Below are 27,870 nucleotides of genomic sequence, written 5' to 3' on the forward strand. Positions count from 1 at the left end.
TAAGCAGGGGACTACAACTCCCATCAGCCCCCTCCCCACTGCAATCCGCTTCCTCCTGGCCAGGGCAGGGAAAGGGCCTGTTCCAGGAAGTGGCCTGGCTCCATCTGGAAGCAGTGGCTGCATGGCTAGCCAGGAGCTGCAGAGAAGCCAGGTAGAGATCAAAATTCCCACTAACTACATGCAGAGCTGTGAATGGAACAGGGGTGACTGCCACACATCACAGCTGGGTACAGGTCTGTGTGGACCGATGCGGGAGCAACCGCAGGTAGGCAGGGAGCCAGTGCAGAGGGGTCCTACTAAGAGACACTATCTGAGTCTGGCTTGGAAAACCCACAAGTTCTTGTTTGCTAGAATAGAGATTGGGCTGGAGAGGGAACCCCAGGTACTAGGCCTGATGAGCCCTAGCTCTTGACGGGACTGCCACCAGGGGCCTAAACATTTACCACCATTGCTTGCGTTGAACTATAACTGTTTAAACCTCTGTTCCTAAGGTATTTGCAACCTTTCCCTTTCCTGCCATCCCTGGAAAAAAACCCTTTCCCTTAGCCATGTGTCTGAGGGTCTACAGTGCAGCTGTGAGCATGCTTCCCAGTTCAGATGGACAGGCAGGTACTAGCTCTGCACAGGCTTCTGGCCTGACTACAAACCCAGCCACACCCCCCTGGCTAGCCTGAGCCACTGCCTGTACTGCACCAGCTGCACTGCTGGTTCTTTCACGCTAGTTCAAGCGGAATTACCCCATGTCTGTCAACCAAGCAAGGAAGCACACTTCCAGCTCCCGCGTAGACACACCCGGCATGGTCACTGGAACCCGCAAGGGTTAGCAGCAGCCACAATGATTAGCTGCTGAAGCATCGCCAGCACTTGCCTTGGAGCCCTGGTAGACTTAGCACACTACCAGCAGCTGGTACACTGCTTTGGTGCACTCCCATTACCGAGCTGCCCCCATCACTATAAAACTAGAGAACTGGTTGAAATATTTGGATTGTTTTTTAAAACAACAGTTGTCAGAAGTTTTAAATGTTTGATAAAAACCACAAACATTCACCAGCGTCCAAACATCAGGTCCAAACACAGAAATGTACTGCTTGGTATGTCTGCCTTTGCCACCTCAAATGGCATTAGATTGGAAATGTGGAATGTCACTGGGCTGGGCTTCTCCCCAGCACCATAGTATGCGCTGCAACACCCCGTCTCTTCCAAGGAGGTTTGTTTCCTTAATAAAAGCAAGTAAACAGAAAAACAGTCTTAACTCAGGCCTTATTTGCAGGTGTCAGCTCCACCCCTCTCAGAGGCCTCTGGCAGGCTCTGCTCCTGCTTCGGGACAGCAACCTCAGGACCGTCTCCCTGAGCACCTGGTCGCCTTTGCTCCAGGGGACTCACCGCAGTTGTCTCAGTCAATCCCCACTGTTCCTGCCTCCTAGCAGCCCTTTATAGGCCAAGGTGTAACCCAGTCCTCTTTAACTGGCTACCTTGGATTCACTTACTTTGGTCCAGGGGAGCTGGGCCTAGTCTATCCACAGAGGACCAGCTACCCTATGACAGGAGGGCAATATAGTGTAGTTTAGCAGACTTACTATCCCTGAGCAAACCATTGTGGCTTTTTCTGATGGTTTCCTGTTAAGGTCCTGGCCCTCCAGCCAGATTCCTCTGGAGTCTTGCCTCTTCCAGCGCTAATGATGTTCTTCAGGTTCCAAATAACATCTTCCCCCAGCACTAAAGCAAACAGAAAACTCCCAAAGGTCTTCTGCCCCTTCTGGGACTTGCTTTCAGTCTGCCTCTGAAACAATGGAAGCATCCAAAACATAAATACCACTGGCTCTCTCTCACTCCTGATGGGTTTGAGGTTTCAGCCTCTCCATCCTTTCCTTAGGACACGGATTCACAGGCTCCTCTCCTCAAGTCCTGCCCCGTTGCAGGGCCCACTACAGTGTAACCGTAGCTCCTGCAGCTATATCTCTTTTCACCTTTCCTTACCCAGCCTCTCCTCCCAGAAGAGGCCTTCCACACCCATCCTCTCACCCGGGCCTCCCCCCTCTGACTGCCCTGCACTCTTTCTATTAAGTTCGTCCCTCAGCCTGACCAATGGAGCTACGGTGATTGACAGTAACTGAGGATCTGCCCTGTGTGGTTTTCACAGAGTAGCTGCAGGCGGAACTTTATTACCTTTCTGTGGAGTAGGGATATATTCGTCTTACTTGCTTTTTCAGCCTACAGCCAAGAATTCTTCCTTCCCCCTATATCTTTATTTGAAATAACCTCACACCCAGAAGTTTGGATCCAAGCTAAACTTTCCCAGGTTGCAGGGCAGTTGGATCCTGTGTTCTGGTACAAGCTAACTCAGGGTGCATTTGCACTGCAGTAAGGGTTGTGATTTGCAGCTCCCGTAGATGTGCCCATGTTAGCTGTACTCTAGCTAGCTCTCCAAAAAAACAGAAGAGAGGACGTGGTGGCATGGGCTTCAGCACCAGCTACACAAGTCCACCTGGCACCCCTGGATACGTACCCACTTGTGCAGCTTCTATTGTTAGTGAGCTAGCTAGAGTACAGCTACTGTGAATACATCTACACAGGCTGCCATTCACTTCTCCAGCTGTACTGTAGACATAACCTCTTTGACATGCTGGAGCGGGGGGTCTTGGAGCCTCTCATCAGCTCTTTGATAACATTCTGCTACCAACCTCAAAGGATGTTTGGGTTGATTTCCCGGTCTGTAGTGGAATTCACTCCCCTCTGTACGCGGCTCAGTCATCCTTGCAGATGACTTATCCCTGGCCCTATAATAGATTTCTGAAGAGCAATTTTTATTTGTTTTACCTTTTAAATGGTCTAGAATTGTCCCTGACTCGAGTGTACACAACACCCAGGGCTTGCCCACAAATCAGGGTTATGTGTGCATTTGGTATGTGGATGTGCAAGCCCTGAACTCATTCACACGCAGTCAGTGTTTTCCATATAGAAGACAGACGTAAGCATGTTGTTGAAAATTTGGGCCGTAATATTTTACAAATTATAATAATCATCAAAAGATTTTAAGTTACATTTACTGAGCCGCTCTCCCACAAGTGATTTATAGTTAAGTTTACATACTCTCCAGAGTCTAGGGCTTTTTAGATGGAACTGAGTCCAGTCTTGCCAACTAGCACTGGGATGCTGGTTAACCTTCAAAGAAACTGAATTGAAATCATGTAACTGTTTTCATTATAGCCTCCACCTGGACTTACATCACAGACCCACCTAATAAACAAAAGCCCTGTCCACTGAGCCCTTTCAGGCTATAAGTTTTCAGTTTATGTAGTGATTTTTAGTAAAAATCCTATTTTAAAAAAGTAAAACTTTACTGTGAATGCCTTCATATTTCTTAGAATACCCTCCCCATCTCTATTGTATTTTGCTCTGTATTCATAGAATATCAGGGTTGGAAGGGACCTCAGGAGGTCATCTAGTCCAACCCCCTGCTCAAAGCAGGACCAATCCCCAATTTTTGCCCCAGATCCCTAAATGGCCCCTTCAAGGATTGAACTCACAACCCTGGGTTTAGCAGGCAACTGCTCAAACCACTGAGCTATGCCTCTCCCCCCCACCCCATTATTCTTTGCTAATTTTGCCAAACAATTTTTCTGCAGACTTTGGTTTACTTGACTCTCTGGCTTGTACTTCTGACATTTGGTTTTAAAGTTTGGACTAAAGAATAAAAGGTCTCACATTTTCAAAGAATGTGTAATTTGCCTTAATGGGTTGGTGTACTACACCTGTGTCTATCTAGTGGCACATGTCTTCTTTAGTAAAGGTACAATTGCTAGGGGATTCTTTCTTCTATTATCCCTCAGAATGATAGTTTAGCTGAGAACTACAAAACTAATTGATTATTAAAATAATTTTACTTATACTGATGAAGGGAATTGGGCCTCAGGGTGGAATCTGTTTTACATGTCCTTGGCCAGTTGGAATACTAAGTTACCAAAAGCATAAATCCATTTTTCTAGCCTTAATGTACTTCAGTGAACTTTCTACTAAATGTAATAATTGTAGAGCTTTAGGCAAAAAATGTTCAGACTTTGGCTTTGATGGAGTAACACCAGTTTACACCTGCAGAAGAACTGTCCCATGTGTTTGAGAACCTGAGCTAATATCCAATACCTTAAAGAACAGCCATATTTGGGACCATGTGGTTTACTAGAAGAAAAGGGCAAAAAACAGTTTTTCCAAACTGCAAAAGTTTTTGAATATTTTTCTTGTCCCAAATTGGGACAAACAGTTCAAATTTTTCATGAGCCAGTAATCCAAATTTTTTGTGGATTCGGTCAGTTGAAACATTCCACTTGAATAATTTCCAAATGTTTTGTTTTGATTTTTTTTTAAATTAACCTTTTTCAATATAAATGAAGTCTTAAAACAAAAAGTTGTTCCAAATTAGAAAAATAAAACTTTTGGAAATTGTCAAAACATGCCATTGTGATCATTTAAAAAAAGATGTAATAGCTTTTTTCAAATTAGATTAGTCTAAGCCGACCCTTTCCCACAAATAGTTTTGGGTTTGACAAAATGGCATTTTCTGATTTAAAAATAAATAAATAAATATTATAAAAAATTCCCAAGCAGTTCTACTTACCAGTACATTGCTGAGTAGTCCATTGGCATGTATTATTTTACATGCCTAGAATCAGAGACATGCTGCTTGTGCCAGGCTTGACATTGCTACTCACGACCACAGCATTACTATGTATGAGAAAGGTGTGATATGTGGTCCTGTTGTTGCGATTCCACTTGTTTTTACAGAGATGTCACAATGCAGTTGTGGGCCCTCTTTTCTAATACTGGCCTTAAAGTGTTGCCTGTGATCCAGAAGGTTTCTCAACTTTTTTGACACCAGAGACCAGCTTGCTGCCTTCCTTAAACTGTCTCATGAAGATATCAGGGACTGGCCTTGGTCCACAGACTGGTCATTGAGAAACACTGATCTAGAGTGCTTAAAGCACTATTGTTACATGAATGCTATTGTCTAGTTAGGCTGCGTTTTTTGTTTAATGAGATGGCCCATTGTCAGAGGGTGACACTGGCCTTTTAAGAGGGAGAGGTTAGTTCACATGAGAGTGGTCAGCTGACCCCAACTGGGCTTAAAAGAAGGCACTGGGGGAGAGACCGAGATGGCAGAAGAGTAGTCAGGAAAAAGACACATGAAGGCTGCCTGGGAGTGAGAAATTGACAGGTGAAAGCTTCCAGAGACTAGGAGACTGTAGGAGGTCCCTGAAGAAAGGTGTTAGTGGTTCCTGGGGGAAGACTGAATGTGGGAGACCAGCAGAGGAGTTACCTGCTGATGTCTCCAGGCAAGAGAGCCGGAGACAGGAGAACAGTGGAAGGACCTACCTGCCAAGAAGTTAATGGAACAGAGGAAACAATGGATGCTTCGCTGGTGAAGGTGAACTCCCAGCAGACAGGCTGTTGCACTCCAGCTGAAAGGGGTTGGTGGCTTTCCTAGCACAAGGACAGTAGCGGATCAAAGGAGGGCCCACCTGTGGAGAAGCTGGAGTGTGGTATGGGCTATGTCAAGGGACTAGAGGATATAGATTTCAAGGGCTGTGTACACTGAGTGTGAGAAAGGGACTCTGTCTGGAACTTTAGTTAAGGACTGCTTTGCACTATGTTTTGGTAATAAGTTGGCCCAGAGGAGTGTATTAATGAGTCAAAAAGCCTTACATGGAATTACTGGAGACTCTGAAGAAGGCAAACTGAGGTGGGCATGCCTAATTTACTGCAGCCTTCTTCTGGAAGGTGCTCCAGGTGGTGTTGCTTTATGACATCCATCATATGGCAAGAGCTGTCCTGTTTGAACCTGTTATTTAATAACAGACGTTGTTATGCCACTAACTAGTTTATGTTGCGATGCCAGATAGGATGATAAGCTATGTGTACTAAGGTGAAGGAAACTAATGCATGAAGCTGTATTTGACAGCTGAAATGTGGCAACTTTTATCAATCACACATACTCCTATATCCATAATGCCCCAGTTATGGAAATAACTCTTGGTTGAACTCAGAGCATCTGCAGGGGAGGTGCAAGTCTAGAAAATCCAGTCAGCTATACTTACAAGTCCTGCCTGACAAAGCAGTGGAGTATTGGGAATTCCTACTGGTGCACTGAGAAGTTGACTTGGAACATACATGCAAATCTCGCTGACAGGAGGATTTAACTCTTAGGCCCAAACCCAGTCCACAAGTAGTCAAGTTGGATGTTGGAGAGAGATACAGATGAACTGAACTGGGGGAACACCTTCAGGCTGTGGATTCCCCTGGCCCCAGCTCAGCAATGCCCCACCTCCTCCCCCATGGTACCAGGTAAGAAGCTCATGCAGGTTGTGTACCATCCCCATCTGGTTTCCACATCCAGTCTCCTCCCATGAACCATTTCCACAGTACAGGAGGCACCATAGAGAATGGGGTGGATTTGCCTCAGTCCCCAGTTCTGTCATCCTTACATTTAGTAGTACTTTATTCAAAAGTAGCCCTGATAGAATGAATGGGGCTGCTTGAGGTGTAAGATACTACTCACTGTAAGAAGGGGTGGTAGAATCAGGCCATTACTGATCAGTAGGAATAGGATCCAGTCTCTAAAGTCAGTGGGGAAAACTGATCAATGGAAAGAACAGGTTGGTAGGATAGCCTAGTGGACGGAGAACTAGGCCACCTGGGTTGAAGTCCCAGCTCAGCCACACCCTTCCTCTGTGACCTGAGACAAGTCTCCCCAGTGCCTCAATTCCCCATGTGTAAAATGCAGCTAAAGCTTCATACCTCCCAGAAGATTTGTGAGGTTGAAATCTGCTAATGATTGACAAACACTCAGATACCATGGTGATGAGGCCATAAAAGCACCTGGATAGATCAGACTTCTGTAGTAGCAGGACTAAGTCCCAAGGGAGTGAAGGTACAAATCAAGTACATTTATAATTCTGCTTAGAAAGAAATCAGCAGAGACACAACATAAGTTTTAACATGCTGTTTTGTAGCAAACCACAGTCTGGTCTAAACTTGTTTTTAGCATTTCAATTATGAATGTGATAGTTGCAGAAAGACGGTCATTTTAAAGCATATTCAAATAATTCTTCATTAGCGCACACATTTGCCCCGTAAGTATAACATAAATACCCTGATTATTAAGTGGATCTTAATCCTACAACACTTATGACTCAGACTTTCCAAAAAAAAAAAAAAGTTTTTACAATACTGTTGAGCTCATGGAACAATGATTAAAATAAGACTAAGGTTTATTTTTAACTAGAGGGTACAGTACAGAAAATAGTTTGTCTTCTAAAGAGGGTTTTGTGGCTGAAATGCATAGTATGTCTACTAAAAAAGAACAAAGGATATGTAAAAGGATCCTCCCTAGCCTGCTAAAGTTCTTTGAAAATAGGATGTTCTTGTACATAAATGTTATAGATGAGTGCTGGTATATTATTGTTCTACATTAGTGCAAGTGCAGTTTAGCTTTGTCAGTATTTTATGTTGGTAATGTATCAGGGTTCTGTTTGTGTGTGCACCCATGCCATTTAAAAAAAACAAACAAACTAACAAAAAAAACACACCTTGAAAAACCAAAGACCAGCTGCTCAGCTGGGGTAGGCCCCTTGTCTGGTACCATATATAAGCTTATGAAACTAAACTGTGTAAGACCTCTGCAGTGTGCCTCGCATTTCAACAGGGACTGAAGCAGTGGTGGTGGGAAATCTCTTTCCCTGGACCAAAAGCAAGGCAACAGCTGACCCCAAATATATTGATTTTGAACATTATTTTTGTCACACTGTAACTGCCTTTTTCTGTCCTGTGTTATCTCATGGTAACCTTAGGTATCAGTCCCAATCCTGAAAGTTAATGGGCTCGTGTATAAGTATTGTTTGTTCTCTCTGTGTTAACAAACCTTGTTCCTGTTTGATTACTAACTCTTCCTTTTTCCTGCTCTTTGTTTACTATAATACATTTCCTGTTTATGAGTTTATAATTCCCAGACAAAAAAGTTGTAAATATGCATCAAGAACTTAGAGGGAAGACTGTCTCAGTAAAAAGTTTGTGTAGTTTCAACCACGCCAAGCATTTGAAAGTTCCATCATCTCCCCTCCCCCCGATCTCTTGGCTTCTCCCTTCCCATTATTCTAAATCTTTCTCTTTTAGCTCTACTCCCTTTGTCTTCGTGCACACTACTTTCCCCTCTACCCTAAAAAATCCTCGCTCAAACCCTCTTGCCAGTCCTGGTGATAGTGGCCATGGATGCTAAGTACCTGGGAGCTAGCAAATGAGAGAGGACAGTCCACAAGAACCGTGGGGGAGCCAGTGCAAATGAAACCCTAGAGGAGGCAAGCATTCAGTTCCAGCAGTAACAGTGAAGCCAGAGGCTGCTCTACAGTAAAAGGGACAGAAGCAGGGAAATCTATCCAATGTAGCATAACCGACCCCATTGCAGGATGTCACTGCACGTGCAGTACTGCCAACCCCAAGTGTTTAAAAAAAATAAATAAAAAGTCAGGCCCCCACAATCATGGGATTAGCGTAAAAATGAGTTAGTTAGTTAGTTAGTTAAATAAATGTTGTGTTCTCTTTATTTGCCTCTTGGTGTGGGAGCATTAGGGTTCATATTGCCAGCTTTTCCCCCCAAAAATGAAGGCTAGAAACTTTTTTTTTTTTAAATGAAAGCTGGTAATATCCAGATTCCAGCTTTAAGAAAAATAGCAAATATTGCACAAATCATGATAAAATCATGAGAATTGGCAACACCTTGAGTGTCATGCACCAGCCCCTTCTGCTGTGTGGTCGTGTGCAGGGTCTCCCACCAGCTCAGAGGCAAGTGTTGCAGGGTGCTCCAAACAGAAGGCTCTACAAACTGTAGCCCACAATGGGGTCCCCAAAACACTCATCCATTTGAGCACAACGATCCTTTATTAGGGCTACCAGAAACACAACAGGCAATTCTCCAATGCACGACGTGTGTTAGTGATTACTGTAAATGCACAAAACAACACTTCCTAACCCAGGCCCCAAGAGCAGTGCACGAGAGGGGTCTACAAGTTGGGCTTCTCAGGCACAGTTCCAGGGATCCTCCCTCCAGACCACACTCCACACAGAGGCAATCAGACATTGGCCTGCAGATTTCCCAGGCAGAATGCAGCCTGTCTGTCCAGCCCTTGCTGTTTCATTGGAACCTGGCCGCCCTGATCTCCAGTTTGCAGGCCACTTCTAGGTATATGCTTGTTTGCAACTACTCCTGGCCCCCTGCTGCTAACAGGCTACTTTCCTTCTCAGTTCTTGGGCTGCCTCTGCCCAGCCTTCCTTCCACAGACAGTTCCCAAGTTGCTGCCTCCAATCTGCTGTTCCTCTTCCCTTACAGCCTCTAGCTCCCTCTTGACCTCAGGGTTGTATTTCGGTACAGGAGGGATTATGGAGCCCTTTACAGGCTGGATGTTGGACTGGGAAGTAATGAGCCAGCATGTTCATGACACTAAATCAAACCCTCTAGTAATAGGGTTTATATTTTAAAGGGATAGCATCCCTTCAAGGAATCAAGTGCCATTGGGGCATCATTTGTATATTTGGTGGGAGGAAGTTGTGAAAGCATCCATCTCTCACCAGCCACCACAGGCCTCCATAATCAGCTGTGTTAGAGAGGGCACTAAGAGCTAAGGCAGCTCGGAAGGTGCCACGGCTAACAGCCCAGATCACATATGACAGGAAAGAAGAATATTGGGGGAGACCAAACAAAGGACTTGTCATTGCTATCCTGCTCCAGCTCCAGCAGGCAGTTTCATGCAGTTTTCATTGTCTCAAAGATGTATCAAACTACGGGGCCTTTAGCCAAACTTTCCCAGCCCAGTGTGGTCTGGTGAACAGATTTAAGTGGCTGCTAAAGTCCCAAAGACTGTTTCCTCATTAAGGATTATGACATTTGTCCAAAGGCCATTCAGAGGTCCAGTTCCCTGTTTTTTGCATGTTAATTAACCAAAAGAGTTATTAAGCAGCATACAAACAGAAGTTAAAATGTTACCTTAGTTACACAGCACCTTGTGTCTTTGCTTGCTCACTAGGTATTCAACAATTTCAAACATTTCAGGGCCAAGTCTCTGATTTACAAGAGGCCATGCCTACTCTTAATTGGTTTTGAGGTAAAATAGCATCCTAAAAATCCTCCTCTTTACAATTATTTCAGTCTATCAAAAATGTTTTAACATTTGGGGTTATAGTTCCGTGAACATACACAGATTTTAAAAGAACGATTGAATTAGAATTGGACACTTACCTACTTGTTGCTAAATACCATTATGTAGTAACTTCAGTGGAAACAACAGCAATTAATTCACACTACCATCATCAAGTTATATCCCTAACATGGTAAATAAATTTGTCACCACTGTATAATTACAAGGTAATAACATTTTACATCCAACCTGTAAAGTACATTTCAAAGGATCTCAAAGTGCTTTAAAAGACATTAAATTATGACATGTCACAGCACTTCTATGAAGGTAATTAAGTTTTACCCCTGCGTAAACTAAGGCACAGGTAAGTTATGGCCAAAATATTCAAACTTGGGTGCATAAAGTTAAGCACCTACATAAACAACTTCAGTTGGAGTTAGAAAATAAATTTGCAGTTGGAGTGCTTGCTACCCCTGAATGCATCTGATGAAGTGAGCTGTAGCTCATGAAAGCTTATGCTCAAATAAATTTGTTAGTCTCTATGGGGCCACAAGTACTCCTTTTCTTTTTGCGACTACCCCTGAAAAGCATGCTAATTCTTTAGATGCCTAAACAGAAATGTAGGTGCCTAACTTTAGACTTGAAGTTTTTAGACTATATGACTTGTCAGTGCTTCCAGTGAATCAGTCGCAGAACTGTGAATAGAACCCAGAGTCATAGATCCCTCTCTCTTGACCTTACTGTTAGAAAACAGAATCAAAGACCTAACGGTAGGGCAGTAACTCTTTGCCAGAGGGTTTTCATTTTCACTGATTTCCTTAGGTAAAAATGCACACATCTGAGTTTTCACATTTTTGTCAAAGACTTTGCTCTATTTTTAAGCCTTTATTTAACCATATGTAATAGTTAGTGAGTTTTATGCTTTTAAAATAAATGTACAACATTCTGCTCATTATCCCATTCCTTTACTTGCTACTGTGTTCAGCTTGTCCCATTCCTGGAATGGGTAGTCATTTGCTTACAACTTAGACAGAAGATAATAATCAGTTTGGTTGCCAAGACTTAAAATAGTTCAGGGTGGTGCTTGTACTTTTTTTTTTTTTTTTTTTTTTTACATACACACACACACACACACACAAACCCAACAAGCCGCAGTCCATCGCAGATATATCTGTGTATCTAAATATCAGTTTTCTCTGCATAAGAGGGAATACGTCCTAAATCACCTCCCTAGACTTGTTCTTTGTATTGGAAAACATACAATTAGTGTCTGGTTTTAGGTCTCAGAGTTCAGACAGAAAAAGATACAGCAAAGTCCCTGTTACAACTTGGTCTAAGGTCTAGTGGCAGTAGCATGTGCAATTACAACCAGCAGAGCTACTGCAGTCCCCACATGGAGTCTATCCCCACATTTGTATACTGTTTTCCTTCTTTCTTCTAAGCTGCAATATAGCCATCTGGGGTGGTTAAGAGTCTCACTGAATGACCTGCTAGTGTCTAACCCTGCATGTGTGTACAACAGAAGGTGCTAGAAGACACTGTCTCTTCCGCTCCCCACCTTGCATCCTTTAGTCACTAGTCATAAATGCAGTCCTTGTGTTCTCATGGTGCACGTATGCGTAAAGGAAACCTGGCACAACCCCCTCTGCACTAGCTAGCACAACTGAACCAGCATGGCATAAGCATACACTTTACCAAACTGTTTATCGCGGTGTCTATCACAGGAGGCATTTAGAGAGGGAGAGGAAGGGTGAACAGTGCCAGCTGTGTGGGGAAGGGGGAAATCTCAGCAGTTTTAGAGGGGACTATAATGTGTTCATTAATTTATTTGTAATACTGTAGCACTTAGGAGCCTTAGTCATGGACCAGGACTCCATTGTGTTAGGCGCTGTACAAACAGAGATCAAAGAGACAGCCCCTGCCCCAAGGAGCTTACAATTTAAGTGTAAGACAAGACACCAGATGGATACAGACAGATTGAAGGGACAGTATAAGAAGCAACAGTGAGACAATACTGGCCAGCCTGGTAGGCAATGGTCTCTTACCCCCAACAGCTTAACTAGTGTCAAGCTTTGAACGCTCACCACAGGAATCAAAAGTAAAATACGTATGAGACAGTGTGCCTAATTGCTGTCTAAAGTTCAAGCCCAGTTTATGGTAGACATGTACTGCAAAAAATCAACTTAAAAACTATTATTCTTCTGTTTCCAGCAAACACACAAATATATAGAGAAAAGCCCCCCTACCAAACTATCTACATTAAGCAGCCCTGTGAGCATGAAGACTCCATTAAAATATTGTGCAATATAGCACGCCTGAGCTTTATGGGTAGTTCTCACTGTGGGAGGTAAACAATTGAGTCATACCCAGAAGGAACGTGAGTGAGTGAGTGGTTTTAAAAGGGAAAAGATAGTAGATAAAAGTGAGTGAAAAATCTGAATCTATACTTTACAATGATAGCAAGCTTCAGCTAGGACTGTAAGCAGCTGCACATATATTAGCATTAAGGCCCTGATTCAGCAAGGTACTTCAGCATGTGCCTAACTTTAAGCATGTGATTGGCCCAGCTGAAGTCAATAAGTCTATTCATCTACTGACTGTTAAGACAGATGCTAAAGTAGCTTGCTGAATCAGGCCTAAAAATCACATAATTCCCCCCTACTAGAATAGATTCTAAACAGACTCACCTGCATCTGACTGGAGTTTTATTGTTGTCTGTCTTTCTGAGCCAGCTTTACCTACTGTCTTCATTACAGCCTTCTCCAGAAGGACAGAACACATGAAAATGTTTGCTTTCAAACATTCCAACAATGGCATGAGATACTATAGTAGTAAACCAGAACCCCCTAAAGCAGATTGTAAGTAACCTCATTCTTTATAGTTCCAGCAAAGTAATCCCAGGCCACAGATGTCTAGCCTTTCAGCTGCTGTGCATGTTGCTTTGATTCTTATCATAATACTGACAGCCATTGTGTAATTGATTGCACATTTTTTATCTAGATCAGCTGGCTATTTGCTTCCAGTTCTAGATAATGCCTATAAAAGCAGGCACCCAGGAAACGATAGCCTAACATGTGACATATGTTTGCATGACCAGATAGGCAGGTCTCACTCCCATTATATCAGTTATGTATTTTTTGAATGTACTGTTTTTTTTCTTGCTCTGGATGGCTTTGCAACCAAATCACTTTAGTTAGGCAAGATGACTTGACGGTGATTTTCTGAACAGTCAGACTATACTACAGAATAAATTAAATGTCAGGCCTGACTACTTTGGGCAAGATTTTTCCCACTCCTTGAAGGAGTGTGTAGATGAGAAATGCAAGGAATGAAATTTCCCTTGCGTACTTCTCATATATAGGCCAGGCACAATCACTGCCTTTCACCCCCAGCATGTTAGACTGTTCCCTCTCGGTATGTCTACACTGCAGTTAGACACCCGTGGCTGGTCCATGCCAGCTGACTTGGGCTTGCAGGGCTCAGGCTAAGAGGCTGTTTAACTGCAGTGTAGATGTTCCAGTGTGGGCTGCAGCCTGAGCTCTGGGACCTTCACAGGATCCTAGAGCATGGGCTCCAGCCTGAGGCTGGATGTCCACATTGCAATGAAGCAGCCCAAGCTCTGCAAGCCTGAGTTAGCTGGCATACGTCAGCCACGAGTTTTTAACTGCAGTGTGGACATACCCATAGTACCTCAGGAGGGGAGCAGAAAGTAGGCAGAACTGTGGCTTCTTCTCATAGTCTGATGCTTTGAAGGTCTCCCTTTAAATAGGCTGTTTTTGCTTTCATTGGCAAAATTATGCAAACAAACTTATTGTCCCATGTTGAGAGTAAAATGCTACCAATGAATTCTATGACATGCATGTATGTCACTCACAGTCGAGGGAAAGATTAACCAATTTAACTTGCTGCTGGATATAAAAGAGACAGACCCAAATTCTCCCCTCATTTTGGTCTGGTATGCATTAAAACAGCAAGTGTATTGTGGGACCCAGTTGTAATATGGTAGTCCTCCACTCTTTCAGACATAGGTCATATGCCATATAGATGGGCCAACCTGTTCTGAACTTCAGAACAGCCTTAGAGCCCTAGTCTGCCCCCCATTATATGGGTGGAACTCACGCTGACTCCAGTGAGAGAGTCTTTGCACTTTATCAGGGCTGTACTGTGAGCCCAATGAGCATGGTTCAGTTCTACCAACACTGCAAGATCAAAAAGTGGTTTAACTTGGGAGTCTGCCATATTGTAACCTCCTCCTCCAGTGTGGTAGCTGCTATAGTGTGGATGGACCCTTACACAGGTGTAATTCCTGTTGAAGTCAGTGGGTTTGCACCCAGGTAACTTAGCAGAATTTAGCCCATTTTATTCAAGTTTTAAAAAATTTGGTCCTAATGGTGTTCTGCAAAATTACCATTGTACTTACCATATATATCATCGTTTATAGCCAATTTGTTCCTATGCTGATTACGTTACCCAGATCATCTGAAGACATCTGTCCATGAGGTTGCCTTGGGAAGTAGAATGGATTAGTGACTGTTTGTTATGTGGGTGGCTGAGAAGTGCATATTTTCCAGCAAAAGTCTTAGCATTGACCCTGCTAGTTAATAACCATCTTTCCAAAGATCAAAGGAAAGAACTTGATCTGGAGCAGACTCTGTCATACCTGGTAATTTACATTTTCCTGCCTAACGTCCTAGCATGTTTTTAATGATTTATCTCCTTTAGATGATGGATAATTCTGTGACTTTATCAAACAAAATTGGTACAAAACTGTCTTCGGACGATAACTGTGCATGTTAGGTTTGTACTGTCCTTGATGTGTTGATGGGAATTCCAGGTATAGTTTGAGAGTGGAACACCCTTGGGAGATGAAAGAGCCCTTGGCAGTGGAAACCAATGAAGTTCCATTGTGCAAGAGAGCTGCAGGACGCACAGAGGCTATTCAGTGTTTAAGCACACCCTGCACAATGTATAACTCAGTCTCTGCTGACGGATCCCCTATCAACCCTTAGGACATTAGGATTGCTGGGGCTACTTAAGACTGCAGTGGCAGAGCACCTCCACAGTCACTCTGCAGCCTGAGGTGGAGAGGATCTCTTACCCTGACCTCTCTGTGGAGATACCCGGTACTGAGTACACCAGGTGCTGATGCTAATTCAGGTTACGAGCTGGATGGATTTAAGCCTAAATTTATTATCATGTTTACGTCAACAGTTCAAGATTGGACATATGATCCCATAAAGATTGTAGATTTGAAATTTGATCTGAACTCTAACATTACAGGGTTCACCTTCTGCTTAAAGGAAACTGCAGGGGGAAGGGAACAGAAAGGTGACAGAAACTAAAAAAATAAATTGAAAAGTCATGTATAACAGGATAAGAGATCAAGCAGGGAGAAAGGAGACAGACTGTGAGACAAAAAAAGAGAAGGATGAAGAAAAATATTCTAATTATAAAATTGATTTTGTGTGTGTGTGTGTGTGTGTGTGTGCATTTAGTGTACAGGCCACACACTTTTGCCACATGGATTTTGGGAGGGTGTTATTCTATCCCTTATACATAGAACAGGCTTTCCCATTAGCAAGGAAAACATTTATTTTAAATATTGAATCACCCTTGACTAAAACATGGGTTTCAGTTACAGGAAGATCAAGTTCATGAACTCCAGCTAGATTTGTGAAACCTGCAATCTCCACAAAAATAGTTCACAAGGTTCACAAAACATGGAACTCCAGGAAGTTCACCTATCCCTAAATCACCAACCATTCCACCGAGTAAGCTGCTTTAAACTGCACACAAAAGGAGATATCTGCTGGAGCTAACTATGCACCAATACTAAAGGAAAAACAGATACCACAGCTAACCCATACTATACTAGAGCTATCACCTTTCTGCAGGGTGCTCAGATAGCACATTGACGAATGTGGTAAACAGGAGTAGGCCATTAATGCCGTGCTAGGGTCAGATTCAGCTACATCGGTGTGCAAAGGAAGGAGGCTAAGTAGCCTCCTTCATTTGTGCATGATTCTCTTAAGAGGTGGGAAGAATTCTAGTCCAAATGCTAGACTTCCCTTCTTTCCTAGGAGCTCAAGGGGCTCCAAAGGAGATAGAACCATGGCTCTGCCCTCCAGTGCAGGAGCCATCTCAGAAAGAAGGGTATTCTACACCCTTGTAACAGAGTGTGTGCTCCCTTTGCATGCTGGGGCCCTTCGGGAGGCATTCTGCCCCTTCCAGAGAGAATGCTGGTGGGTGCTCCCACTGAGATGATCTAGCACAGCACTGCACCTTAACAGAAGAAATGAACATTCACAAGAAGGTGCTAATTGCTGATGGTTTTGCAGCATCATCTCCCCAGCACACTTGGAGGAAGTTACTGATTTAATTCTATTAGAAAAGGAGTACTTGTGGCACCTTAGAGACTAACAAATTTATTTGAGCATAAGCTTTCGTGAGCTACAGCTCACTTCATCCGTGAGCTACAGCTCACTTCATCAGAGGCATCCGATGAAGTGAGCTGTAGCTCACGAAAGGTTATGCTCAAATAAATTGGTTAGTCTCTAAGGTGCCACAAGTACTCCTTTTCTTTTTGCGAATACAGACTAACACGTCTGCTACACTGAATTCTATTAGAGTTTAGCCCGCCCCACCCCACTTCCTATGATGTGGAGTTCCTCTGTAGGCAATGTGGTGTCTTTTTTGATCTTTACACAATAAAAATAATATGAAGAAACCACCAGGGTGCAGTTGGGTCCAAAATAACCATTTTACTAACTCTACGTGAATGTGCAAGGCCTGCCTACCTAGCTACATACTGCTGCTCTCTCTGGTTTCTGGCGGCTTCTAAAATATAGAACCCAGTAAGCACCAGTAGAGGGTTCACAAACTATTTGAAGAGATACCATCCTATTCCTTATACTCTACAGGGGGATTCCAGGGAAGTGGCTAGGTGGTGATGCCTCTGGAAGCACAGGTCTGCAGAAGCCATGGTGCCAAGGGGGCCAGAGTAGACTGGAGAGCAGCATGCAGCCCCAAGGCCTCTATATGGATGACCATAGCATCCTATCCAGGGCTCCAGAGACTCAGGGGTTATTTGACATGACCTTCCTGGTTGTTCTATGGGAACAGAAGAGCAAACACTGCCTCCTAAACAGATGAGAAAACTACATGGTTATTTATTAATGTAAATTCATGGAGTTTTGAGTCTGCTATGTTGGAATACCCTGAATCATGTGATTGCTACCTGAATATGCTATCTGATAGCATCTATACAAGGCATCCTGAGCAGAGCTTTTCTGATTTAACTTTGTCCTTGTTAAGTACTCTTCTTTTTCAGATATATCAGGAGTTCTCAAACTGGGAGTCGTGACCCCTCAGGGAGTCATGAGGTTATTATGTGGAGGTCGTGAACTGTCAGCCTCCACCCCCCAAACCCCGCTTTGCCTCCAGCATTTATAATAGTGTTAAATATATAAAAAAGTGTTTTTTAATTTATGGGGGGGGGGTCGCACTCAGAGTCTTGCTGTATGCAAGGGGTCACCAGTACAAAAGTTTGAGAACCACTGAGATATATGCTGCTGTGCTACTCTTTCCCATGCCACTGTTTGCACAGTGCAGTTTACTTTTTTTTTTTAAAGGTGGTTTCCTTAGTAAAGTGCAGCTGTTTCCAATATGCATGTATTGCAGTGCAAGCAGTGAGAGGCTCCCCAATGCATGGGGGAGGCCTGCTGGTGAATAGCAACAGTGACACAAGCATTTATATGGCAAAAGCATGTTTGCACCTACTGAATTGCGTTTCTCAGCTTGTTGGAAACACATCGTAGGCAAACTACTATTAAAAAATGTTTGTGTGTCTTGACTTTCACAATAACAGAATTATAATTTTTATTCTCCTCTCACATCAGTTCTATACTGCTGAACCCACACTGATTTCAGGGGAATTAGTTCTGATTTACACCAGCATAAGTGATATCAAAATCGGGCCTGTTGATTTTATTTATTATAAATTGTACAATGGGTCAGAATTTTGACGTCTGTGGAGATACTCTGGATTTCACAGTGTTGTAATGGAGATCAGCATCTGGCTCAATATGTCTGTCATTTTCATTTGCCATTAAAGGTTTTCTGACATTTTTCAATTCTGACTCTTGAAAACCCCTTTGGGGTTTATATGTGCACCTATTACGTGGCTATAGATATTGTTTTGACTGGGATTCTTGCAAGATGTACTGCAACTGCTCAATTTTGAAAACATCTGGGGCTCAGGATAGAGCTTTCAGTGTTTGTGCCTGTCTGTTCAACATACAGCTGTGAATTCAACTTCTGTGGCTTCTCTACATAGTTTCACCCAATCCTGCATATATACAATTACCCAGAAGGTTTGCCACATTCTAGAACAAACTCATTCTATTTGTTGTGGATGTTTATGTGACCAGATATACTGTGCTGAACAGTATTTGAAAAATATTTGAGGCATGTGCTCCATCCCAACCACTCATTCCCTTTCCTTGACCTGCCCTTTGTGGAGAGCAAGGAATGTTAAATATTTCTTGTGGGTCTGCCCAGCCTCGTCCTTTATTTACACTTACTTTCCCATTCCCTTTTCCTGGGGCACCTTTCAGGATATTCTCTTTCCTATTCAAGTAATAAAGCTCTGGTAGGGCTTGATCCTTCGTCAGTGAGAGATTAACCATTAAAGGTTTGATCCTGTGCCCATTGAAGCTTCTGTGCAGAACTAGAATTAAATAGAAAAAGTGTTGAAGAGCATGTGGAACTAAATGATGCTTGGTCATTAATGAAACCTTATTTTGAGACTAAGCTCTCTTCCTTGCTGCTTACAGGAGGTTTATTTTTAAGCCATGTGTAAGAGTTAGTACTACCAACACTTTTCTTCTTGGTATGGATCGGGCCCAGCCTTGCTGCTATTGAAATCCATTGGCTTCAATAACCGCAGGATCAGACCCACTGTTTTTAATACAGATTCCATATTTAAGAACAAACCTCTCAGCCAAAAGAGGTCAGGCTTGCCTACACCCAGAGTTTAACAACAGGTGTTATTTTAAACCTGTTGAGTTGAACTCATGCAAAAGGCTGTGTGGACACTGATTTTGGTTTAAATCAGGCTGATTTCAGTTTAGCTTATGTCACTTAGGAACAGCTTTAAACTAAATCAAATAAGACACTCAAACCAGAATGTACACAGCCTTTTGCACCGGTTTTGGGTGGAGACTCATCCTTACGTAAGGGAGTTTTAGTCATTCTAGCAGAGATATACAGTTGATGGGAAGATGGACTGACATGAAATATTCCAAAATCAAATGATCACACTGAAGTCCTTAGGATACTTGTTTACTTAAGTGGGAATGCAACACTTCAATACTTTCTTTTAAATGCTTTCAAATCTTAACAAACCCCTTGTTGAGGTAAAGACAGTTGTTATTAATGCTGCAGCTATAGTAGCTGTATGTTCATTTCCATTTCAGAATTTAGTTGTTTTGAAACCAGGTACATCCTTTCCCTCTTATGTATTATTCTTTAAATTAGTGCTGTGGAAATGGGAAGCTGTTTTTCTGCTAAGCTGATGTGAATGAACAGTTCTAACTAAAGCTAAACCTACAGCAGAGGAAGGAGAAACTTGCAAAGCTTTTTTCCAAAGCATTTCTTTCATTGTAAGTCATCTCAGATTTAAACTCTTTGGGGCAGGCTTGGGCTGTCTCCCTCTATAATGCACAAGATGAAGCACACTGTTGGTACTGCATACACCTGACTAGCTTCTGAACATTCATACTCTTAGGAATTAAAACATTATTGATTACTATTTTGCCATTAATGGGCCTGATTCTATTATCCTTACTCATGCTGAATAGAACTTGCAGACGCAAGTATCCCACTGAAGTCAAATGGCTACTCACCAAACTAAAGGCTGAAGAATTAGAGCTGAATTTGCACCAGATGTCCCAGCTATTATGCAAGATGGACCTGAATTAAGACTCCCTGAAGTGTAAGGGTGTTTGCAATTCAAACCTGTGTCTGGATTCAAATGTTCCGGATGCCACTGATTTTATAATGGATTGAACCAAATATGCTGACCCATGTTTTCAAAAGTAGCCAGTGACTTTGGGTGCCCAAATTTAAGACACCTCAAATTGCCTGATTTTTGGGAAGGGCTGAACACCGACCTTCTGAAAGTCACGCTCCTTCCAGGGTGTCTCAAGTTGGGCATCCAAAGTCATTAGTGGCATTTGAAAATTTGGGCCCCTTTAACTGTGGGGTTTGAAATCCAGATCAGGCCTAAAGGTTGTGACTCTACTTGCTAGCTTTTTCTTTTTATTAAGTAAATGACAACACCTGAATATAGGCTCACAGGCCAGTATCAGAGGCTCAGCTGCTCAGGATTTTTCAGCACTCAACGACTGCCTGTCTGCCTCCAGCGGTCATGAGGTTTGTAGCCAGCTGTTGACTGCCTGCAGTGCTGGGCTGTGACTTGAGCTTCAGCACAACCACTCCCAGCCTTAAATCGCAGCTGAATCTTTGTGTGCTTCTTGGTGATAAAGGAGACATTTGCCTGCAGAGAAAGATACAAAGCAGAGCTGTAGCTTCCTCATCCTTTCATCTACAGAGCAGGATAAGGAAACTCTTGGCAGTGGAGAAGGCCTACACAGTTAATATATTTACGTGTGCCAGGGAGAAGCCTGCCAGCCCTGTGGCCTGAAAGTTTCACTGTGAGAATATATATCCCAACAACAAAATGTGCCTAAGATTGAGCCAAAACAGCACAGCTATCTTTTTCTTTTCTGACCACTGACCCATGTGATTGGCAACATTTCTCCTACACAAATTGTTAATAAATTTAGCCCTTGCATAAGAAGGTTCTTTGGGGAATTCTAAAAATGTTTTGTTTCCAGAGCTGTTTAAGGGGGGCGGGCAGGTGGACGTTTGCCAACATTCTGGGTAGAGCCAGTTATCAACATATTTAGATTCCTTATAGGTTTTGCCTTGTTTGAGGTGAAGTAGTCTGACTTTCACGTCACTGCGTAGAACAGCTTGGATCACACTGAAATGCCATGTTAACTGAGAGCAAGATTGTGCCTTGCATGAGTATGTGGGGGGTGGGATGGAAGTGTAGGGAGAGAACACAAGAAACCTCTTGCCTTTGAATCCACCCCACAAGCATCAGGCAGAATAGCAATCTCAGCACAACACAAGGACTGCTCCCCTCTTAGTAGCCCTGGGCACACAAGAGGAAGGATGGTCCAGTGGTTAAGGCACTAGTCTAGGTGTTGGGAGACATGTATTCAAATCCCTCCTCTACCACAGACTTTCTGTGTTAGCTTGGGTAAGTCATTTAGTCTCTTTCTGCCTTAATTCCCTATCTGGAAAATAGGGATAAACACATTAAAGATTGTGAGGTGTCAAGATACGACAGCAGTGAGGGCCATATAAGTACTTAAAATTGTACAGTCCACCCCAAAGTGGGAGGGCATAAGAGCTGACTGACAACAGAGAGAGATCACACTGTGTCATCCCGAGTGAAATAGAAACCAACCTGGGGTGTGTATTTGTACATATTCCCTTTGCATGCCTGCAACAAGAGGAGGAATTACCGTTCCCATGGAGTACGGCAGCTCTGCATCACTGCTGGTGCAGGACTGCATACAATGTATAGAACCTGCCCTTTCGGCAATTTGAGGCCAGCTTTTAAAAAAACTGGTATTAGTTAAAGTCTGGAATGATGTCTGTTAACCTGCAGTCAGAAGGGAACAAGGAATTTAAACTAGAGCGGTAAGCAATTGATGCAGCACAGTGTTCTTAATTTGGCTTATAGCACGTCCATAAACCTGATGCTTCCTGATAAATTTGTTGAGAGTCCTGGAGAAGTGGAAGAGAGTTCCCAGTTGAGCAACTGAGGCAAAAGAGAAACTATACGAGGAAATTAAAATAGTAAAATCCAACTAAACCCTGCTCTCCCTGCTCCAATCTAAATCAGGAAACAGAAGAAGGTTTCTGTGAGACAGGGGAAAACCTTGACATGTTTATTGTGGGCTCCCTCTCTTTTGAGTTATCTCTAGCCTGTCCTTTCTTTAAACTGGTGATTAAACAGTCTCACTGATTGTAATTGGACAAATAATGCTAAGCTGTGAGCAAGCAGGCCTCCTTGAAATTGTTCTTTCTGCACTGAGCCCTGGAACAGGAATCTGAATAATCCAACTGGGAATTGAGCAGGATCCAGAGTGCTGCAATGAGACCCCAATAATAAATACTGACAAAGCTAAAAAAAACATCCTGGCTTGTGGCAATTTATGTTGTTATATTTGTTTGATAAACAATTTTTGAACTGCAGCATTGTTTCTTGCTCACTGAGATGGTTTATCACTTATTATCTCCCATAGTTCAAAGGATGCTTCCAATGCAGTTGCTGTGGAATCCAAGATACACAACTTTGTTTACAGAATGAGCTCGCTCCATTAAACTGCTTCCCTCCCTGCCCCCTGGGTAATTAGCATTTCTCAACATTCAGCTTGCTAACAACATTCAAAAATGGGATTATAGCAGTACTTTATATGATGCTTTTTGTTTCTGATTGAAAAACACTGTGTGAATGCAGCGATGTCTAACTCAAAAAAATGAAGGTGATTGCAGACTCTTGTGAGGATTATTTTGGCTGCTGCAAGCATACGGTACAATTGTTTTCTATGCATGGCCAGATCTAGGAACTATGGTGTATTTTTTTTCACTCTGGATTGTTCATCATTGCATATTGGAGAATGGTTGACTGGCAGTGTGGGTGCAAACTCTAGTTCCACAATAAAAACATAAAAACAACAAGGAGTCCGGTGGCACCTTAAAGACTAACAGATTTATTCGGGCATAAGCTTTCGTGGTTAAAAAACCAACTTCTTCGTGCCCAAATAAATCTGTTAGTCTTTAAGGTGCCACCAGACTCCTTGTTGTTTTTATGGATACAGACTAACACAGCTACCCCCTAATAAAAACATAAATACTCATCCTTTCTCTTTGTAGATGAGACATTTCTCTCTAATAGCCTCAATTTGTAATAGTAGGTAATACATGCATCAGAAAAGGGTGTGGGTGAGTGTACACACACATCTAGTCATCCTCTAGGCCTGATATCAGACAGGTTTGAAAGACAAATAGCTGCTTAAGCTACAGCCATACCAGGAAAATGTCAAACTGATTTACATTGTTCATAGTCTTGGTTACTTACCAATATTAATTTACAGTTAGATAATGCAATACCTACATGTAAGTCTACTTAGAACTACTCTGTTGCTAAGAGTCTGTCAATTAGAAAATGTTTTGTATTATCCCCTTATCTCTCGTGTATTTTTTAATCATTAGATTTTTCACTGAATACAAGTGTTTGCTATGGGTGTTTTGGTTTTGTGGGGTGGGGGGGTTGGTTTTTGGTTTTTGATTTGGGGGGAAAGGGGGATATTTGTGTGTGTGTGAAAATAAAGGAGATGGGCCTAAACCACAAAGTTCAAATCTAGAGCCATTACTTTCACAAATTTTTGGTGTGTTTGTATCAAGGGTTATGGTCTGACATATTATATACATGAAGGGAATAGCTGTGACATTCAGTCCCAATCAGAACTTCCTCAGTTATCAAGGGCATAGGACGAGTGATACAGAGAGTAGTTATGTGGCTTGTTTTCTAGGCACTATAATCTAGTGGATTAGGTATAGTGGTAAGCACAGTATTCAAGAGAATTTGCTTCGAAAGCTTTCTTCTGAGGCTGACTTGCTGTTTCAGTCACTTGAACCAGTCAATTAGGTTTAAAAAAGGATCGTTGATTTTGGATATACAACTGAAAACAGGTGGTACCCGTTCTCAGAGGTGCTGAACACTCAGCTGCTCTCAGTGATTTCATAAGCAGAGGCCATTTTGAAAATGTCTACCTTACCTTCTAAGAACCTCTAAAGTACAGATAAATATTATCTACTCCTCCTGAGACTGGCTAAGAGACTGGTATCCCAAGAAAGCAAGCAAGGAAGAGGAGCTGCCTCCAAGGGAGGAATGAAGCTAGTTGCTGAAATGCATTTGAACTCCAGTTCCAACATTTAACAGCTGCTTCTCTCATATAAGTAGACATAAGCTAATCTAAGACTTTTTAAATTATACTCTCAATTTTCCGTATTAATACAAGCAATTCCTTTTAATCCACAAACTCCATATTTTCACTTTGTGTTGAAAGAGTAAGACTTAGTCAACCTTCAATATACTACACATTCAACAGATCTGTTGTATGGGCAATTAATAGCATCCAGGGGGAAAATTTTCCAACTTAAATGAAGTCATAGGAACACCTGTGATTTGCTCTCAAGGATTCCCCAATCCAGATGTGGTGAAAGAATTTACCAGAAAATAAATTATGACATTTCTGTAGATAAACTGTGTGTTTTTTATTTTTAAGTTACTGGTTCCTTATACAGTACAGTTCCTCATCCTCATGTTTCATATACACACTTAGGCAAAAGGTACATTTCAGCCAAATTCATAGGCCACCCACCAGATAAAGCAGTACTGTTCCTACAGCATGAAGAAAGTGAAATGTGCTGCTGAAGCAGTGAAGATGGAAGTCCCATATGCCGTCATGTTGAATGTGTGCGATTAGCAGGAGTATGGAAGTAATTTCTGTGTATTACCAGCAGAAAGTGGGAAACAGTGACTCTGAAAAAGATTTGGGGGTCATGGTGGATAATCAGCTGAACAGGAGCTCCCAATGTGAAGCTGTGGCCTAATGAGCTAATGCAATCCTTGAATGCATAAATAGGTGACTCTCGAGTAATAGAAGAGAAGTTATTACCTCTATATTTGGCACTGGTGCGACCGCTGCTGGAATACTGTGTCCAATTCAAGAGCCTACAATTCAAGAAGGATGTTGATAATCAGAGAAGAGCCACAAGAATGATTAAAATATTACCCCAAAAATGAGTTTTGGGCACTGCTACACTAACCTGCCTATTGCCTGTTTAATCTTTCCTTCCCAAGGTAAAAGTTCCCAGGGTTGCTAAGGAAACACTAAAGGACATGGATATAATCTTCCGATAAAGTAATTAACACAGGCAATATTCTTTCCAAAACAAAGGTATCTTTTTATTAAAGTGACTAATAATCCCTAATACAGTGTATCCTAAAAATCCTAAATAATGCTCAAAATCCCTGAGACACCAATCCCTGATGGCAAGTTAAATAGCATATAATTCAAATGATACTAAGCAAAGCAATTTGTTGCAAGTGGCCAGTTTGCAATAAATTGCTGACAGTGGATCTTAAATTGCTTTAAAGTTTACATAGATAAAATACAATTAAAACACACACTATATACTATCCTATACTATACGATACTAAGTGGCGGGACCTATTGTGACCTGTGGAGGGTGAGGAACCCCGGTGGGCCAGCCTGTATTCCACCTTGGTCTCATGGCCTGCCATGGATGTTAGTTGGCAGCTCCATCATGGAGCCAAACCAGACAGTCTCTACGGAAAAGAATAAATGGACACAAATCAGACGTCAAGAATTATAACATTCAAAAACCAGTCAGAGAACACTTCAACCTCCCTGGGCTCTCAATTACAGACTTAAAAGTGGCAATTCGTCAACAAAAAAACTTCAAAAACAGACTCCAACGAGAAACTGCAGAACTGGAATTAATTTGCAAACTGGACACCATCAAATTAGGCCTGAATAAAGATGGGGAGTGGCTGGGTCATTACACAAACTAAAAACTATTTCCCCATGCTAATTTTACCCCCTACTGTTACTCACACCTTCTTGTCAACTGTTTGAAATGGGCCACCCTGATTACCACTACGAAAGTGATTTTTCCTCCTGCTGATAATAGCCCACTTTAATTGAATTATCTCATTAGAATTGGTAAGGCAACCCCCATCTTTTCATGTACTGTGTATATATATCTTCCTACTGTATTTTCTACTCTATGCATCTGATTAAGTAGGTTTTAGCCCACGAAAGCTTATGCCCAAATAAATTTGTTAGTCTCTAAGGTGCCACAAGTACTCCTCATTGTTTATGCCTTTTTGTGACAGTCTCAAGGAGCTCAATCTATTTAGCTTAACAAAGACAAAGTTAAGAGGTGATTTGATTACAGTCTATAAGTATCTATATGTGAACAAATATTTAATAATGGGCTCTTCAATCTAGCAGAGAAAGTTATAACATGGTCCAATAGCTAGAAGTTGAAGCTAGTCAAATTCAGACTGAAAATAAGGTGTAAATTTTTAACATTGAGAGTAATTAACCATTGGAACAATTTACCAAGGGTTGTTGTAGATTCTTCATCTCTGGTAATTTTTAAATCAAGATTAGATGTTTTTCTGAAAGATCTGCCTTGCGAATTATTCTGGGGAAGTTCTATGGCCTGTGCTATGTAGGAGGTCAGACTGGATCTTGGAATCTGTGAAAAGGTGAAGTTTCAATTCTTTTCCCTGTTTTTTGTTAAAGAAGAAAATACTACCATCAACATGTCCCCAAATCCCTTTCTTTTTGAGACAAAGATATCATCACTGGGGCTGGAGGTCGCATTCAAGATCTCACTCTGAATTTCTTGGTCACATTGTTCAACTCAGGTGAGATTTCCTGGCACTTGCAGATGCCACGAGGTTTGGAAGGTTTTTTTTTTTTTTTGGGGGGGGGGGGGGGCTCTTGTTGCTACATAACTTGAAATGTCTAAGTTACACTCCTGTTTTTGACAAGAAAATGAGCCTCCCTCCATGCCTCTGCTAGCATAAACTCCACATGTCCTGTCAAATTACCTTCAACTTTGTACATTTGAAGTGTTCAGATCTCTAAGCTGCAATATTATCTTGGTATGAAATGATTACTCCCTGCCCAGCTTCCATTTCAGAAGCAAAAAAGTTACAATCCATTTGGTAATTTCATTTTTTAAAATGCACACCCCTAATTTTGTATGTTAAATAGAAAATGTTAGCACTTTTTTTTTTTTTTTTTAATTTCTACATGTTTACAAGTTTGGTATTCCCTACTCCCCTCCACACACACTACTTTAATTTTGGTTGAAACAGAAAAATGCAGTAGAAATATGAGGCAAATTGTAGCTGCAAGTGGCTGCTGTGGAGAAGTTACATTGTTTGAAAGCTGAGCTTCACCAGCTTGTCTTCTCTGTAATTGTGTTGTCTCCCGCAGAGAAGACTACCAAAGAGCACTTTCTTTAAACCATGTCTGTTGCAAGGCAAAGCTGCTGCTTGTTCTGCCAGTCCTTGGTTGGGTTAAACTGGATTTGTACAGTCTGATTTAGAGTGATTGTTAGTAATAAATATCATTACTATATTTTGTTTTTTATTACTTCCTTTTTACTCCTTCAAATTCCTATGGCCCAGATCCTCAGGCTCCTATTGATTTCAGTGCGAGTTAGATTCCCAAATATCTCTGAGAATCTGGGCCCATGTGACACCAATCTTTCCTCTGGTGGAAGAAGACTGGACATGACTTTTTCTATCAAGAACTGGCACCATGTTGTGGGACAGATTTTCAGCTGCTCCTCTGTAAACTACCCCACCTACTCCAGCCCAGGATCAGCCACACACCATGCACTTGATCCCTCTCTGCCCTGTAATGCCAGTGGAGGGGAGTGGGCAGCGTAGAATTTGCCCCACTGGCTATATGCCACCCAGTGATTCCTTGTTGTCGGGAGT

At 42.2% G+C, this 27,870-nt stretch overlaps 1 protein-coding gene across 2 annotated transcripts in view; it reads left to right on the forward strand.

Moving 5' to 3' along the window:
* The window catches only part of LOC141985160 (myb/SANT-like DNA-binding domain-containing protein 7), a 59,825-nt gene that overhangs the window by 21,616 nt on the left and 10,339 nt on the right, over nucleotides 1-27,870 (forward strand). The window contains exon 1 of one of the 2 annotated variants that reach the window (XR_012638880.1): nucleotides 26,670-26,784. The exons of the other annotated variant lie outside the window; for it this stretch is intronic. The gene's annotated coding sequence lies outside the window, so the exon portion shown is untranslated. Of the gene's footprint in view, nucleotides 1-26,669; nucleotides 26,785-27,870 lie in introns of those variants that run through there. 2 annotated transcript variants of the gene reach the window in all.

Source organism: Natator depressus, chromosome 3, assembly GCF_965152275.1.
Source record: "Natator depressus isolate rNatDep1 chromosome 3, rNatDep2.hap1, whole genome shotgun sequence".
In the NCBI taxonomy this organism is placed as follows: Eukaryota; Metazoa; Chordata; order Testudines; family Cheloniidae; genus Natator; species Natator depressus.